An 11,990-nucleotide genomic window follows, 5' to 3' on the forward strand; every position below is an offset into this window, starting at 1 on the left:
CTGGAGGTTCCTCAGAAAATTGGACATTGCACTACCTGAGGACCCAGCTATACCTCTCTTGGGCATATACACAAAAGATGCTCCAACATACAACAAAGACACATGCTCCACTATGTTCATAGCAGCCTTCTTTATAATAGCCAGAAGCTGGAAAGAACCCAGATGCCCTTCAACAGAGGAATGGGTTAAAAAAATGTGGTACATCTACACAATGGAGTACTACTCAGCTATCAAAAACAATGACTTCATGAAATACATAAGCAAATGTAATGAACTAGAAAATATCATCCTGAGTGAGGTTACTCAATCACAAAAAAGACACTTGGTATGCACTCACTGTTAAGTGGATATTAGCCAAAATGCTCAAATTACCCAAGATGCAATCCACAGACGATAGGAAACTCAAGAAGAAAGATGACCAAAATGCAGATGCTCCCACTCCTACTTAAAAGGGGGAAAAATATCCATAGGAGGGGGATATGGAAGCAAAGTTTAAAGCAGCAACTCAAGGAATGTCCATTCAGAGCCTGACACACATGTGGCCCATACATATACAGCCACCGAAACTAGATAAGATTGATGAACCTAAAAAATGCACGCTGAAAAGGACAGACCGGATAAACAGTTCTCTGAACCCAAATCCCATGAGAGGGAGAGCTAAACCTACAGAGAGGCAGACACACCTGGGAAACCAGAAGAGACTGCACTCTGCACACATCTCTGACGCCAGAGGAAAACACCAAACGCCATCTGGAACCCTGGTGCACAGAGGCTCCCATAAATGGCAGCGAATATCTTCCTGGTTGCTGCCGACACAGAGAGTTCGTAGGCAGCACCCTACAAGCAAACTTGAGCCTCGGGACCACAGGTAAGACCAACTTTTCTGCTGCAAGTGAGCTGCCTGGTGAAATCCAGACACAGGCCCACAGGAACAGCTGAAGACCTGTAGATAGAAAGAACTACACGCCCGAAAGCAGAACACGCTGTCCCCATAACTGGCTGAAAGAAAACAGGAAAACGTGTCAACACCACTCCTGACACACAGGCTTATAGGACAGTCTAGCCACTGTCAGAAATAGCAGAACAAAGTAACACTAGAGATAATCTGATGGCGAGAGGCAAGCACAGGAACCCAAGCAACAGAAACCAAGAATACATGGCATCATCGGAGCCCAATTCTCCCACCAAAGCAAACACGGAATATCCAAACACACCAGAAAAGCAAGATCTAGTTTCAAAATCATATTTGATCATGATGCTGGAGGACTTCAAGAAAGACGTGAAGAACTCCCTTAGAGAACAAGTAGAAGACTACAGAGAGGAATCGCAAAAATCCCTGAAAGAATTCCAGGAAAACACAATCAAACAGTTGAAGGAATTAAAAATGGAAATAGAATCAATCAAGAAAGAACACATGGAAACAACCCTGGATATAGAAAACCAAAAGAAGATACAAGGAGCTGTAGATACAAGCTTCACCAACAGAATACAAGAGATGGAAGAGAGAATCTCAGGAGCAGAAGATTCCATAGAAATCATTGACTCAACTGTCAAAGATAATGTAAAGCAGAAAAAGCTACTGGTCCAAAACATACAGGAAATCCAGGACTCAATGAGAAGATCAAACCTAAGGATAATAGGTATAGAAGAGAGTGAAGACTCCCAGCTCAAAGGACCAGTAAATATCTTCAACAAAATCATAGAAGAAAACTTCCCTAACCTAAAAAAAGAGATACGCATAGGCATACAAAAAGCCTACAGAACTCCAAATAGATTGGACCAGAAAAGAAACACCTCCCGTCACATAATAGTCAAAACACCAAACACACAAAATAAAAAAAGAATATTAAAAGCAGTAAGGGAAAAAGGTCAAGTAACATATAAAGGCAGACCTATCAGAATCACACCAGACTTTTCGCCAGAAACTATGAAAGCCAGAAGATCCTGGACAGATGTCATACAGACCCTAAGAGAACACAAATGCCAGCCCAGGTTACTGTATCCTGCAAAACTCTCAATTAACATAGATGGAGAAACCAAGATATTCCATGACAAAACCAAATTTACACAATATCTTTCTACAAATCCAGCACTACAAAGGATAATAAATGGTAGACCCCAACATAAGGAGGCAAGCTATACCCTAGAAGAAACAAGAAACTAATCGTCTTGGCAACAAAACAAAGAGAATGAAAGCACACAAACATAACCTCACATCCAAATATGAATATAACAGGAAGCAATAATCACTATTCCTTAATATCTCTCAACATCAATGGCCTCAACTCCCCAATAAAAAGACATAGATTAACAAACTGGATACGCAACGAGGACCCTGCATTCTGCTGCCTACAGGAAACACACCTCAGAGACAAAGACAGACACTACCTCAGAGTGAAAGGCTGGAAAACAACTTTCCAAGCAAATGGTCAGAAGAAGCAAGCTGGAGTAGCCATTCTAATATCAAATAAAATCAATTTTCAACTCAAAGTCATCAAAAAAGATAAGGAAGGACACTTCATATTCATCAAAGGAAAAATCCACCAAGATGAACTTTCAATCCTAAATATCTATGCCCCAAATACAAGGGCACCTACATACATAAAAGAAACCTTACTAAAGCTCAAAACACACATTGCACCTCACACAATAATAGTAGGATACTTCAACACCCCACTCTCATCAATGGACAGATCATGGAAACAGAAATTAAACAGAGACCTAGACAGACTAAGAGAAGTCATGAGCCAAATGGACTTAACAGATATTTATAGAACATTCTATCCTAAAGCAAAAGGATATACCTTCTTCTCAGCTCCTCATGGTACTTTCTCCAAAATTGACCACATAATTGGTCAAAAAACGGGCCTCAACAGGTACAGAAGGATAGAAATAATCCCATGCATGCTATCGGACGACCACGGCCTAAAACTGGTCTTCAATAACAATAAGGGAAGAATGCCCACATATACGTGGAAATTGAACAATGCTCTACTCAATGATAACCTGGTCAAGGAAGAAATAAAGAAAGAAATTAAAGACTTTTTAGAATTTAATGAAAATGAAGGTACAACATACCCAAACTTATGGGACACAATGAAAGCTGTGCTAAGAGGAAAACTCATAGCGCTGAGTGCCTGCAGAAAGAAACAGGAAAGAGCATATGTCAGCAGCTTGACAGCACACCTAAAAGCTCTAGAACACAAAGAAGCAAATACACCCAGGAGAAGTAGAAGAAAGGAAATAATCAAACTCAGAGCTGAAATCAACCAAGTAGAAACAAAAAGGACCATACAAAGAATCAACAGAACCAAAAGTTGGTTCTTTGAGAAAATCAACAAGATAGATAAACCCTTAGCCAGACAAGCGAGAGGACACAGAGAATGTATCCAAATTAACAAAATCAGAAATGAAAAGGGAGACATAACTACAGATTCAGAGGGAATTCAAAAAATCATCGGATCTTACTATAAAAGCCTATATTCAACAAAACTTGAAAACCTGCAGGAAATGGACAATTTCCTAGACAGATACCAGGTACCGAAGTTAAATCAGGAACACATAAACCAGTTAAACAACCCCATAACTCCTAAGGAAATAGAAGCAGTCATGAAAGGTCTCCCAACCAAAAAGAGCCCAGGTCCAGACGGGTTTAGTGCAGAATTCTATCAGACCTTCATAGAAGACCTCATACCAATATTATCCAAACTATTCCACAAAATTGAAACAGATTGAGAACTACCGAATTCCTTCTATGATGCCACAATTACTCTTATACCTAAACCACACAAAGACACAACAAAGAAAGAGAACTTCAGACCAATTTCCCTTATGAATATCGACGCAAAAATACTCAATAAAATTCTGGCAAACCGAATCCAAGAGCACATCAAAACAATCATCCACCATGATCAAGTAGGCTTCATCCCAGGCATGCAGGGATGGTTTAATATACGGAAAACCATCAACGTGATCCATTATATAAACAAACTGAAAGAACAAAACCACATGATCATTTCATTAGATGCTGAGAAATCATTTGACAAAATTCAACACCCCTCCATGATAAAAGTCCTGGAAAGAATAGGAATTCAAGGCCCATACCTAAACATAGTAAAAGCCATATACAGCAAACCAGTTGCTAACATTAAACTAAATGGAGAGAAACTTGAAGCAATCCCACTAAAATCAGGGACTAGACAAGGCTGCCCACTCTCTCCCTACTTATTCAATATAGTTCTTGAAGTTCTAGCCAGAGCAATCAGACAACAAAAGGAGATCAAGGGGATACAGATCAGAAAAGTAGAAGTCAAAATATTACTATTTGCAGACGATATGATAGTATATTTAAGTGATCCCAAAAGTTCCGCCAGAGAACTACTAAAGCTGATAAACAACTTCAGCAAAGTGGCTGGGTATAAAATTAACTCAAAGAAATCAGTAGCCTTCCTCTACACAAAAGAGAAACAAGCCGAGAAAGAAATTAGGGAAATGACACCCTTCATAATAGACCCAAATAATATAAAGTACTTCAGTGTGACTTTAACCAAGCAACTAAAAGATCTGTACAATAAGAACTTCAAGACTCTGAAGAAAGAAATTGAAGAAGTCCTCAGAAGATGGAAAGATCTCCCATGCTCATGAATTGGCAGGATTAATATAGTAAAAATGACCATTTTACCAAAAGCGATCTACAGATTCAATGCAATCCCCTCAAAATACCAATCCAATTCTTCAAAGAGTTAGACAGAACATTTTGCAAATTCATCTGGAATAACAAAAAATCCAGGATAGCAAAAACTATCCTCAACAATAAAAGGACGTCAGGGGGAATCACTATCCCTGAACTCAAGCAGTATTACAGAGCAATAGTGATAAAAACTGCATGGTATTGGTACAGAGACAGACAGATAGACCAATGGAATAGAACTGAAGACCCAGAAATGAACCCACACACCTATGGGCACTTGATGTTTGACAAAGGAGCCAAAAACCATCAAATGGAAAAAAGATAGCATTTTCAGCAAATGGTGCTGGTTCAACTGGAGCTCAACTTGCAAAAGAATGCAGATTGATCCATGCTTATCACCCTGTACAAAGCTTAAGTCCAAGTGGATCAAGGACCTCCACATCAAACCAGATACACTCAAACTAATAGAAGAAAAACTAGGGAAGCATCTGGAACACATGGGCACTGGAAAAAATTTCCTGAGCAAAACACCAATGGCTTATGCTCTAAGATCAAGAATCGACAAATGGGATCTCATGAAACTGCAAAGCTTCTGTAAGGCAAAGGACACTGTGGTTAGGACAAAACGGCAGCCAACAGATTGGGAAAAGATCTTTACCAATCCTACAACAGATAGAGGCCTTATATCCAAAATATACAAAGAACTCAAGAAGTTAGACCGCAGGGAGACAAATAACCCTATTAAAAAATGGGGTTCAGAGCTAAACAAAGAATTCACAGCTGAGGAATGCCAAATGGCTGAGAAACACCTAAAGAAATGTTCACATCTTTAGTCATAAGGGAAATGCAAATCAAAACAACACTGAGATTTCACCTCACACCAGTGAGAATGGCTAAGATCAAAAACTCAGGTGACAGCAGATGCTGGCGAGGATGCGGAGAAAGAGGAACACTCCTCCATTGTTGGTGGGATTGCAGAGTGGTACAACCATTCTGGAAATCAGTCTGAAGGTTCCTCAGAAAATTGGACATTGAACTGCCTGAGGTTCCAGCTATACCTCTCTTGGGCATATACCCAAAAGATGCCCCAACATATAAAAAAGTCACGTGCTCCACTATGTTCATCGCAGCCTTATTTATAATAGCCAGAAGCTGGAAAGAACCCAGATGTCCTTCAACAGAGGAATGGATACAGAAAATATCATACATCTACACAATGGAATATTACTCAGCTATCAAAAACAATGACTTTATGAAATTCGCAGGCAAATGGTCGGAACTGGAAAATATCTTCCTGAGTGAGGTAACCCAATCACAGAAAGACATACATGGTATGCACTCATTGATAAGTGGCTATTAGCCCAAATGCTTGAATTACCCTAGATGCCTAGAACAAATGAAACTCAAGACGGATGATCAAAATGTGAATGCTTCACTCCTTCTTTAAAAGGGGAACAAGAATACCCTTGGCAGGGAATAGAGAGGCAAAGATTAAAACAGACACAGAAGGAACACCCATTCAGAGCCTGCCCCACATGTGGCCCATGCATATACAGCCATCCAATTAGACAAGATGGATGAAGCAAAGAAGTGCAGGCCGACAGGAGCCGGATGTAGATCTCTCCAGGGAGACACAGCCAGAATACAGCAAACACAGAGGCGTATGCCAGCAGCAAACCACTGAATTGAGAATAGGACCCCCGTTGAAGGAATCAGAGAAAGAACTGGAAGAGCTTGAAGGGGCTCGAGACCCCATATGTACAACAATGCCAAGCAACCAGAGCTTCCAGGGACTAAGCCACTATCCAAAGTCTATACATGGACTGACCCTGGACTCTGACCTCATAGGTAGCAATGAATATCCTAGTAAGAGCACCAGTGTAAGGGGAAGCCCTTGGTCCTGCTAAGACTCAACCCCCAGTGAACGTGATTGTTGGGGGGAGGGTGGTAACGGGGGGAGGATGGGAAGGGGAACGCCATAAAGAAGGGGAGGGGGAGGGGCTAGGGGGATGTTGGCCCAGAAACCAGGAAAGGGAATAACACTCGAAATGTAAATAAGAAATACTCAAGTTAATAAAAAATAATAATAAAAAAATGCACGCTGAAAGGGACTGGATATAGATCTTTCCTGAGAGACACATTCAGAGCATGTCCAATACAGAGGTCAATGCTAGCAGCAAACTACCCAACTGAGAATAGGACCCCCTTGGGGGAAATTAGAGGAAGGATTGAAAGAGTTGAAGGAGTTGGCAACCCCATAAAAACAATGCCAACCAACCAGAGCTTCCAAGGACTAAACCACTACCAAAAGACTATACATGGACTGACCCAGGGCTCCAACTGCATGTGTAGCAGAAAATAACCTTGTTGGGGCATCAGGGAAAGGGAAAGCCCTTGGTCTTGCCAAGGTTGGACTCCCAGTGCAGGCGAATATGGAGGAGGGCAATAAGGGGAATGTATAGGGGGAATACCTGTATGGGGGAGGGGGAAGGGAGGGAATGGGGGCTTATGGACATATCCCGGTTATGGCTTCCTAACCAGGAAGGGGAATAACCTTTGAAACGTAAGTAAAGAAATATATAATAAAAATTATTTTTAAATTTAAAAATAAAAAATGTTAAGTTAGTGTGTTTGTATATGCTATAGCTTCAAAAGGTTTTAAATACAAAGCTTGGGAAATGACTCAGTGTCTGACAGAGCTTGCTGTGAAAGTAAAATGACCTGATTTAAATTCCCCATACTCTTCTAAGATGCACATGGCCACACATGACAACTATCCCAGTGTTAGGGAAGTGGAAACAGATATCGTGGGCTTCACTGGCCAATGAGCCGAACCAAAATAACTACCTGCAGGTTCAGTGGCAAGACTTGTCTCAAATAATAACTATTAATTAATTAATTATCAATAATGTATAGCAGAACACTGTGTATACACCTTTAATCTCAGCACTTGGAAGGTAGAGGCATGTGGATCTCCATGAGTTCGAAACCAGCCTGGTCTATAGAGTGAGTTCCAGGAGAGCCAAAGCTACACAGAGACACCCTTTTTTGAAAAATCAAAACCAAAAGAAAAAAAAAAACAAAAACAAACAAACGAACAAATAAATAATTGGGTTGGACCAAAGATCTCTACACGTCTGACAGGATTGCAGCTTGGTCTTCATGCAGGTCCTCCCACAAGTGGAGTGAGTGCTCTTTCTGATTCTGTTGCCTGCATATGGATCCTGTTCCCCTAACTCTGCCCTCAGTGAGAGAGGATGCACCCAGCTCTACAGTGACTTGATGTGCCAGGATAGGTTAATACCAGGGGGAAACTCTTACCCTTATCAGAAGGACAGAGGAATGAGGAATGGGGAGAGGGGCTATGTGAGGGAGAGACTGGGAGGTCACAGGGGATTGCTATTGGGATGTAAAATGAGTAAATACATTAATGGGAAAAAATATAAAGTATGATTGTCCATGTATTTAATTCTAGTACTTAGGAGACAGAGGGAAGCAGATCTCCTGAGTTTGAGGCCTCCCTCCTCTGTACAAAGAGTTTTAGGTCACACAGACTACATAGGGATAATTTGTTTCAAACAGAACAAAATACCAAAAGGATAGAAAGTTATAGAAGAAACCTAACCAGCTCTGGCCTCTGTTCAAGTGTGCATGTGCTGTACACACACACACACACACACACACACACACACACACACTATACACACCTATGTGTTTGCACACATACATACTTACATACATACATATATATACATGCATATATATATATTTTGTATACCTATGTCTTTTCACACACACTACTAGAACACAAAATAGATAAAATAAAAAGATTTTGAAACAGTTTGAAACACAAAGACCACAATCATCTCTGAGTAACTTTTGAGAATTTATTTCCTGCCTCTTGGTGAAAACACATCAGAATGACACCCTATGTCTAAAGCTCTACTCTAATACTGGTGGCATTTTGACCCTGGCCTGTTATAATACCACAATGTGCCTTATGAGGTACTGAAGAGCTCTACGAATATTCTCTCACCTTTCTTTGTGTGGAGCCGTCAATGCAGAATCAGTGGCTTTAAGTGTCTTAAATCCACCTTCTCGCACTATTTCTGCATTTACAGACACACATGCCATTCATTTGTAGTCATTTGGCTTGAAACTGTGTGCAGAGGAACAACGGAAGGAAAGTTTTGCCCTGTAATCATTTTTAAAGAACATATTTTAAGCCGTATCCACAGAAATTCGCAAAGCTTTAAGAAGGGGGGCAGAAAAGAGTGTGTCATCGGCTTAGCCATACCAAATAAGAAAACTCATACATAAAACATTGCAAAAGTAATACAGCTTTAGTTCAATGTGTAATTTGTGAGCTATCACAGACTTTCTGGCTTGGCACCACTCAGGAATGTTCACGAAATGTCATTGTAAAGGTTTGAGAGGACTCTCCAAGGACCAATTAAAGAAAGGGAGAACCAGGAAAGATTGTTCTCCACTAAGAAAAAGCAAGAAGAATGGCTCAGGGTGGATGTGGTTTCCTGGTTTTCTTATTTTTGCGGTGAATAGAAAAGCATAAGCCCAATGCAAATAAGGGTCGTCGTCCTCTTGTCCACTTATTTGTTTATGGTCATTAAAAGGATGATTTCCTGCAGTCCATTCTGGTCATGTATTCTCTAAAACCTAACTGCCCTCCAACCCCAAACACTAAACAAAGTCATTGATTACACTGTTCCACAACCATGTGGGGTGTGTGTGTGTGTGTGTGTGTGTGTGTGTGTGTGTGTGTATGTGTGTGTGTGTGTGTGCGCGCGCGCGCGCACACGCATACACACATCCATATTTATAACTGAAGCTCATTTTATTAACAAGTACTATGTAACTGAAAGAAAATCAGACATTTCTCTTTGAAAATACAAACAGAAAAGACTTCCTTGTTCTGTTTAGTATTGCTCATTTATTCTTACAACTATAAACTAATTATACATGATAATGGGTTTATTGCGACATTTTCATACCTGCATATAATTTTAATCAATTAATGATCTCCCCATTTCCTCTCTTGTCTTATTCACATGCATACTGTTTCTTCTCCCAATTAATCTTTTATTTCCATGTCTTCTTTTAGTTCCATGGGGACTGTAATCCAGAGTTAGTCATTCACAACAGCATGCGTGTAAGGTTATTTATGAGATCATAGACGATTTTTTGTATAAAACTGATTATATTGTAAATCTTTTTTCTTTCTTTTTTTATTAGATATATTTCTTTACTTAGTTTTCAAATGTTATTCCCTTTCCCTATTTCCTGTACATAAGTTCCCCTCCCCCTCCCACATATGGGTGTTCCCCACATCCATCCCACTTACTACCGCCCCATGTTCCCCTGCACTGGGAGTCCAACCTTGGCAGGACCAAGGGCTTCCCCTTCCCCTGGTACCCCAACAAGGCTATTCTCTGCTACATATGCAGTTGTAGCCCTGGGTCAGTCCATGTACAGTCTTTCGGTAGTGGTTTAGTCTCTGGAAGCTCTGATTGGTTGGCATTGTGGTTTTCATGGGGTTGCCAGCTCCTTCAACTCTTTCAATCCTTCCTCTAATTCCCCCAAGGGGGTCCTATTCTCAGTTGGGTGGTTTGCTGCTAGCATTGACCTCTGTATTGGACATGCTCTGGCTATGTCTCTCAGGAGAGATCTACATCCAGTCCCTTTTAGCATGCATTTTTTTAGCTTCATCAATCTTATCTAGTTTTAGTGGCTGTATATATATATGTGGGCCACATGTGTGTCAGGCTCTGAATGGCCATTCCTTGGGTCACTGCTCTAAACATTGCTTCCATATCCCCTCCTATGAGTATTTCCCCCCTTTTAAGAAGGAGTGGGAGCATCTGCATTTTGGTCATCTTTCTTCTTGAGTTTCCTATGGTCTGTGCATTGCATCTTGGGTAATTCCAGCTTTTGGGCTAATATCCACTTATCAATGAGTGCATACCAAGTGTGTTTTTCTGTGATTGGGTTACCTCACTCAAGATGATATTTTCTAGTTTATTACATTTGCTTATGAATTTCATGAAGTCATTGTTTTTGATAGATGAGTAGTACTCCATTGTGTAGATGTACCACATTTTTTTAACCCATTCCTCTGTTGAAGGGCATCTGGGTTCTTTCCAGCTTCTGGCTATTATAAAGAAGGCTGCTATGAACATAGTGGAGCATGTGTCTTTGTTGTGTGTTGGAGCATCTTTTGTGTATATGCCCAAGAGAGGTATAGCTGGGTCCTCAGGTAGTGGAATGTCCAATTTTCTGAGGAACCTCCAGACTGATTTCCAGAGTGGTTGTACCAGTTTGCAATCCCACCAACAATGGAGGAGTATTCCTCTTTCTTCACATCCTCTCCAGCATCTGCTGTCACCTGAGTTTTTTATCTTAGCCATTCTGCTGACTGGTGTGAGGTGGAATCTCAGGGTTATTTTGATTTGCATTTCCCTGATGACTAAGGATGTTGATCATTTCTTTTTTTTTTTTTTTCCGGAGCTGGGGACCGAACCCAGGGCCTTGCGCTTCCTAGCAAGTGCTCTACCACTGAGCTAAATCCCCAACCCCTGAAGATTTCTTTAGGTGCTTTTTGGCCATTTGATAATCCTCAGCTGAGAATGTTTTTTGTTGCTCTGTACCCCGTTTTTTAATAGGGTTATTTGGCTCTCTGGAGTCTAACTTCGTGAGTTCTTTGTATATTTTGGATATTAGCCCTCTATCAGATGTAGGATTGGTAAAGATCTTTTCCCAGTCTGTTGGTTACCATTTTGTCCTAATAACCGTGTCCTTTGCCTTACAGAAGATTTGCAGAATTATGAGGTCCCATTTGTTGATTCTTGATCTTAGTGGATAAGCCATTGCTGTTTTGTTCAGGAAATTTTCCCCAGTGCCCATGTGTCAAGACTCTTCCCTACTTTTTTTTCTATTAGTTTGAGTGTATCTGGTTTTATGTGGAGATCCATGATCCACTTGGACTTAAGTTTTGTACAGGGTGGTAAGAATGGATCTATTTGCATTCTTCTCCATGCTGACCTCCAGTTGAACCAGCACCATTTTTTTTAAATGCTATCTTTCTTCCATTGGATAGTTTTAGCTCCTTTTTCAACGATCAAGTGACCATAGGTGTTTGGGTTCATTTCTGGGTCTTCAATTCTGTTCCACTGATCTATCTGCCTGTCTCTATACCAATACCATACAGCTTTTATGACTATTGCTCTGTAATACTGCTTGAAGTCAGGGATGGTGATTCCCCCAGAATTTCTTTTGTTGTTGAGTA

Source organism: Rattus norvegicus, chromosome 9 (genome assembly GCF_036323735.1).
Source record: "Rattus norvegicus strain BN/NHsdMcwi chromosome 9, GRCr8, whole genome shotgun sequence".
Lineage (NCBI taxonomy): Eukaryota > Metazoa > Chordata > Mammalia > Rodentia > Muridae > Rattus > Rattus norvegicus.